The sequence below is a fragment of the Lepus europaeus genome, chromosome 9, assembly GCF_033115175.1.
Source record: "Lepus europaeus isolate LE1 chromosome 9, mLepTim1.pri, whole genome shotgun sequence".
Taxonomy (NCBI): domain Eukaryota; kingdom Metazoa; phylum Chordata; class Mammalia; order Lagomorpha; family Leporidae; genus Lepus; species Lepus europaeus.
This window is the reverse complement of record NC_084835.1, coordinates 85,843,467-85,849,933: the sequence shown is the minus strand read 5'-3', so window position 1 is coordinate 85,849,933 and position 6,467 is coordinate 85,843,467. Positions and strand designations below refer to the sequence as shown.

At 49.1% G+C, this 6,467-nt stretch overlaps 1 pseudogene; it reads right to left on the bottom strand.

Annotated features, from left to right (window-relative positions):
• Positions 1–265: 265 nt before the first annotated feature.
• On the bottom strand, positions 266–1,527 carry LOC133766352 (large ribosomal subunit protein uL11-like; annotated as a pseudogene).
• Positions 1,528–6,467: the final 4,940 nt, after the last annotated feature.

Genomic DNA, 6,467 nt, shown 5'->3' with positions numbered 1-6,467 from the left:
AGTGTGCCTATGTACTCCACCTAAACAGGTTGGCCTCATTACTTTCACCATCTCCATCATTAGTGCCAATTACTCATCACCATTAACATCATCAGAATAACAGCCTTCAAAAGTCCCAACTGGGAGAGACCTGTTCCCACCGCAGCAGGAATTTCCATATTAAGACTTTCCAGCTCGAAAGCTCTGGAATATACTAACAGAGAGAAACCGTGTTGGAAAAGACTCCTGGGAGAAGCAGAGAGAGAAATCATGCCCCAGTCACCTCTCAAAATATCCAGCAAGCAGCCATCGGGGAGCGAGTGCCCGTTCTTTGAACTCCCTCAAAGTACCTTTCATCTGTTCTAAATCCAGGATCGTCTTTGTACAGGGCTTGCTGTTTCTGGATAAATCCTTGGCCCTTGTTCAAGCCCTGGCCTGTGTCAGGATGTTCCACAGACCCCAGCAGGAAAGCACTGCTGAACGAGCCGCTCCAGCGGGACCCTGTTCTCGTGACACGGATTCCAAATCCCAGCCCAGAGCATCTGCGTTCAGCAGTCACACAGGCAGCGTCGTCGCAGTCCCATTTCAACTCCCACCTTCCTGGAGGAGGGCCCCACACCTCCACCACAAGCTCGTCATCGGCTGGTAGTTTCTTTCCTAAGGCACGCTATTTTCGGCTTCATATCATATCACGGACTCTCCTTCCCTGTGGAGCAAGCTGGCGAAACATTTTTCCTTACCTAAGCATTTGCCTCATCTCTGACTCAAATCTCTAACCTGGAAAGGAGGGGAGAGCAAGCCAACAAGGCACCAGGAGGAGGGCCCCCGCTCCACCAGCACGCTGCACCTCGGTCCAGTGACTTGCTCTGTAAGGCTAAGCTGACATCCTCCCTTCCCTGAGCCCCCCACCTCACTTCCCAGTGTCAAAGAAAGAGGTTCGCATCATCTTCCTAGGATGTAGCAGAGGACTAACACTATTTTCCTGGGTGCATTTCCAAAATTAAACACTTTCTCATGGTAATTTTTTTTCTGTCTTCAAACGTTCTTTTTGTTGAGAGATTTCCCTTTGTAGTTCCTGATTCACTGGGCATTCCTTGGCACCACTGTTGATGTCATCTATGATGTCATGGAGGTGGTGGGGTCAGCACTGCAGCCCACTGATGGCACAGTCCCCAGGATCTCTCTGATGATTCCAGACAGGTCTCTAACTAAAGATCAGTGCTGCTTCTCTTGGGCGACATTAACAACATCATCAAAGGTGATGTTTCCACTGTGCTTAATGTTTTCCTGCTTCTTTCTGGCTACAGCTGTTTCCCTGAAGATTGATGATCAAGATAGAGGCACAAGGCACCCCCTCAGTCTGGACCTGTCTGTTCTGAATGGTGAGTTCCACTGTCTTCCAAGTCACTGGTTACCTCCCCAGTGAAACCACCAGTATTTCTTGGAGACAGACCCTCAGGTAGCCATGGCACCAACTTCCCCAGCGGTGCCAGTGGTGCACCTCCAGTACAGGACTTTAATCTTCTTGGGGTCAAACTTGAATGGCATGGTAAATGTGGCTGTCATCACATTAAACCTGAATGTGGGAAAAACAAAAAAGGCCCACATTGGCCTCCTCAGTCAAAAACAGAAAGCTCCCCTGCTATCTTTATAAAATGTCTCTTCATTTCATTTCCATTTAACAAGTTACCTAAGTCATGACTGGTGTGGGTATTGTGGTACAGAGAATTGGGCCACTGCTTGTGATGTTTGCATCCCATGTAAGAGTGCATGGGCTCTAGTCCTACCCCTGCTTATCATACGATTTCCTGCAGATGTGCACCCTGGGAGGCAGATGAGGGCTCAGGTACCTGGGTTCCTGCCACCCATGTAGTAGGCCCATACTAACTTCCTGGCTCCCAAGTTCAGCATGGCTCAGCCTCAGCTATTGCAGGCACATAGGGTGTGAACCAGCAGATAGAAGATGGAAATATCTATCTATCCAACTCTCTATTGCTCCCTCTCCCATCACTCTGCCTTTCAAACAAACGAATACATTTTTAAAGGGACTCAGCCCATTCTTAGAGTAGAGAGAAATGATTCTATTCCCACTTCACAGATGAGAAAACAGACCCAGAGCAGTAGCACATCTCTTCTGAGATCTAAGCTGTCTGGACAGTGGCCACTTTGGTTCTGGAACTCAAATATGCTAACTGTTGGAGCTCGGCTCCCCGGGATTCCCATCCTCTTCCCTGTGTGGAATAACATAAGTCCAGCCTAAGGGAGCAAGAAAATAATGAGTAGACTGTGAAATCTCAGTGCAAAGTATCTACTCATACATGCCTTGTGTTCTTGTGAGGACACTGCCACCCTGAATCACAGAAGGATTGCAGGCCACTCAGCATCACAGACATCCCACCCAAGACATCAGTGCTGGAGAGGACTGGGGGCCTGCTCACAAATGCCTCCACTTTACAGATGGGAAGATCGATGCCCTGCCTGCAAGGCCAGTCCAGACTCAGGCTCATTGCATGCCTGTTTCCAAGGGCTGTCCCCCCTAGAACCTTTCCCTCTCCTTCTGTGTGATGCATGTGGTCTTTCTGTAGTAATGGAGGCTCAGGCATTTCACAGTGAGGAGGAAAAATGACTCTAGGCCATGGACAAAGGCAGAGCACCTAAACACTCAGCTGAGGGACTTCAGAGTGACCAGAAGGAGTCTATGAAATCCTCTCTCAGCAGCCTGCTCGGTGCCTGAGTGCACACCTGGAGGTTTCTAACTCTATGGATTGTGGTACAAAAGATTAATCTTCATAAATAAATACTTGCAGCAATTTTAGGCATCAATGCCCTGATGTCACTTATTTCAGATGACTACAGGCAGAGGACAGGGCTCTGAAGAGACAAAACATGCGGCAAGTGTATGCTGACAGAAATAAATGACAAGGCACCTCCAAGAGAGGGCACTGGGGAGCAGTGGGTTAAGTCACCACTTGTTATGCCGGCATCCCATATCTGAGAACTAGTTCTAGTCCTAGCCACTCCATTTCTGATCCAGCTTCCTGCTAATGCACCCTGAGAGGCTGCAGGTGATGGCTCCAGTACTTGAGTTTGCCACCCATGTGGGAAATCCAGATGGAGTTCCTGACTCTTTGCTTCATTTTGGCCCAACCCTGACTATTGTGGCCATTTGGGAAGTAAACCAGTGGATGGAAGAGGACCTCTCTCTCTCTCCCCCACCCCCGACTTTCAAAGAATAAATAAATCAAAAAAAAAAAAAAAAAAAAAAAACAAACAAACAAACAAAAAAAAAAAAAAACAAGGGTGGCCCTGGCTGGAAACTTGGAAGTCTGGTGAAGGAAAACTTAGCATAAGCTCTGACTCCTAACACTATATTCCTAAATGGATTTCCAAAATTACTTTCCCCTTAGTATTTTTGGAGGGGTGACCTTTTATTGAGAGCTTTCCCTTTGTGGCTCTTAACTAGCAGGGCATTCCTCAGTATCACTCTTAATGTCATCTATGATATCATGAAGGTGCCTTCTCAGCCCTGGACACTTAGGATCCAGGGGAAGGAGAAAGCAATAAAGATCTACAAGGCCAAGGTGTGGAAACCACTGCACATGGGCTGTTAGTACATTTGGTGCTGCTGTAACAGAATACCTGAGACTGGGTAGTTTATAAAGAGTGGACTTGTTTTCTGTAGATCTGGAGACTTAAAGTCCAAGGTCAAGAGGCCTACATCTGACAAGGGCCTCCTTGGTGTGCCATCCCATGGGAGAAGTTAGAAAAGCAAGAGTGCATGAGTGAGAATGAGAGTGAGGTGGAAGGGAATGAGGGCTGAGCTCACCTTTTAATCAGGCTAACTAACCCCCTCCCACAATAACACCTATAATCCATTCGGGAGGGCGGAACTCCCATGCCCTAATCACTTCCTGGAGGTCCTATCCCTCAACACTGTCTCATTAGTTTCCCCACACATGAACTTGGGGGGAAAATATCCCAACCACAGTACTGGCTTAACAAATCAATAAAAATAAATGAATGTATTGGCTTATGAATTCTGGAGTTTGGAAGATGCTCTGGCCTCTGGCCCAGCTGGCTGTGATTTCCTCTGGGTTGGCTGTATTCTTTTCAAGGGTAGCAGAGACTGCCCAGAGCAGCACCAGGCTCATAGGCCTGCAGCATAATCCTTCCAGCAGAAAAAGCACAGGAATGGACTCTGATTGGCCAATCTGAGATCCCATGTCCTTCCTCAACTTATCACTGAGTTCTGATTGGCCAGCTTTAGATCACATGCTTTCAAGAGCTCTACCAGATTGACAGCTGTGACTTTCAATCAGGAGACTAGCTCAGGCAGGCCAGTGCCATCATCCCATCCCCTCCGCCCTGCAGATCCCTGGAGGAGATGCCGCAACACAGTAGGGATGGTGGGAAGCCAGCCCTCCATTTAGGAGCACCTCTGCCTTCAGAGCCGCCTGGTGCTGCTCCCAAAAATGCCACAGTGGTGGGCTCCAGGTGCTCAAGGGCATTGGGGACCCAGGGCCCTCCAGCTCTGAACAGCACAGTTCTCCCAGGGGGAACAATCCAAACCACCATCTGAAGTCATATTGTTTGTTTAATTGTCTATTATCTGCTGACTGTGTTCTCCAGCATAAATATTAGCTCCATGAGGTCAGAGATTCTGCATGTTTCCTTGCCTGCAGAAGCCTCAGCCCCCAAGCATGGCGGTAGCTGGCACAAGCTACAGACTCAGTAAACATTTACATTTGTGCCTGAAGCTGTCCTCTAAGTTTCACCTCTGCTCAGTTCTGGTGCTGCCACTGTCCCTCTGAGCCCTCGGAGATGAGCTTGGGCCAACCAAGAACTGACATCGCTTCCCTAGGGCACCTGAGAGCAGTGAAAACTTGCCCAGTGGAGCTCTTCACTCTGCAGGTCCCGGGTGTAGAAGGGCCCTGCAGCCCCCTTCCCCTCACCGTGAAGGCTTCCTGACCCACTGCCAAAGTCAAGCCATGGACTTTTCTGCCCACGTAGCTGCAATGCCCCTAACAAGGGAGCACCCCCGAGGGAGGTATTAGGAGCTGGCTTGTCCAGCTCTAAATAGGACAGCAGCAAGCCAAAGCACCCAGGGGGTTCTGGGGCCTGTGTGGAGGAAGTCCTGCAGGTAGGTGGGAAGAACAGAGCAGGAAGGGGAAATGGCAAGTGGCCTAAACAAAGGTCTGTTTCCCTTGCCCACACCTCCCGTTTCCTGACTGTGGGAGGCAAGCAGCGGAGAGGAGGCTGGTGCTGCTACCGTCCTTTCTGCACAGACACCTGTAATCACGAGCTCCATCAGACTCCAGGTTCCTGCATGGAAGCTGCTCTCCACGGTGAGAACCTCGGCTCCAGACTGGAGTTGCCTAGCAACTCAGAGTCCTGAAAAGAAAGCAAAAAAGCAGAGGAGCCAGACGGGAAAGGGCAGAGGGAAGTGGGCCTGGCAGAGGCAGGAAATAATCAGACACAAACAGCCTTATGCACAGGCTTTATGCACAGACTCTATGCACAGGGCAGCTGCACGAGTCCTTGGGGCCCCTCCAGCCCAGCCTCCGGCTGCCCTCTTACCCAGGGTTAGGTGTCTGGCATCCCACCTCTGGAGACCCTTCCCTTTCAAAGACTCAACTTCCTGCAAATCCTTGGCCAGGGTCTACCCACTAAGCTGTCCCACTTCAGTGTGAAAGCAGCTTTTCAGACCCATTTGGGGAAGAAGAGAGGAAATTGGAAATGCATTCTAATCCGTGCTGTGCTTTCCACTATTCTATATTCATACAGTCCATCCCATTCTTCACCATTCAAAGTCTGTTCATGGCAAAGATTTCAGGGTAAAGATGCCAGGACTGGGTGTTTGACAGCCATCTGTGTGACACTCGGTGAGCTGCCTACTTGAGGAAACCTCGGTTCTATCAAAAATAATCTCTAGGAATGGGTGGTTGTGAAACCCATTAAGCAAAATAATGCATCTGAGAATACCTGGCACAGTATTTGTCAGCACACAGTGCCTGCTGGTTTCCCTTACAGAAGATTGAAATGGTAGTGTCACTGTCACTGGGATGCCTGGAGTCAAGATAGCCCTCCCATTATGGAGCAAACTAACCAGCCTCAACATTTCTAAGGGGAAATTTGGCTCCAAGGCTGAAGAAACTCCTGAAACCCAATCTTGACTTCAATACTTGTTCTTGGAGAATGCATCGCCCGGGGGCCAAGGCAGAACCCCACCTACCACCAGATTAGAGTACAATGTTCTGCCCCTGGATTAACCGGATGCTCTGTTGTCTTTCCTTTTCCAGCACATCAGGGACATTTTTGCATCGGGTTATCTTTAGTGGGACATCTACCTGTCATTATGACAGTGGGAGTCAGGACTGGGACTAAGAATTTGTATGGAATAGAGTTTGCTGGTGTCAGATCACTGGACAAAACCAGACCCTTGGGCCAGAGTAAGATCAAGGTTTAACCGGAAAATGGAATTATCTGTG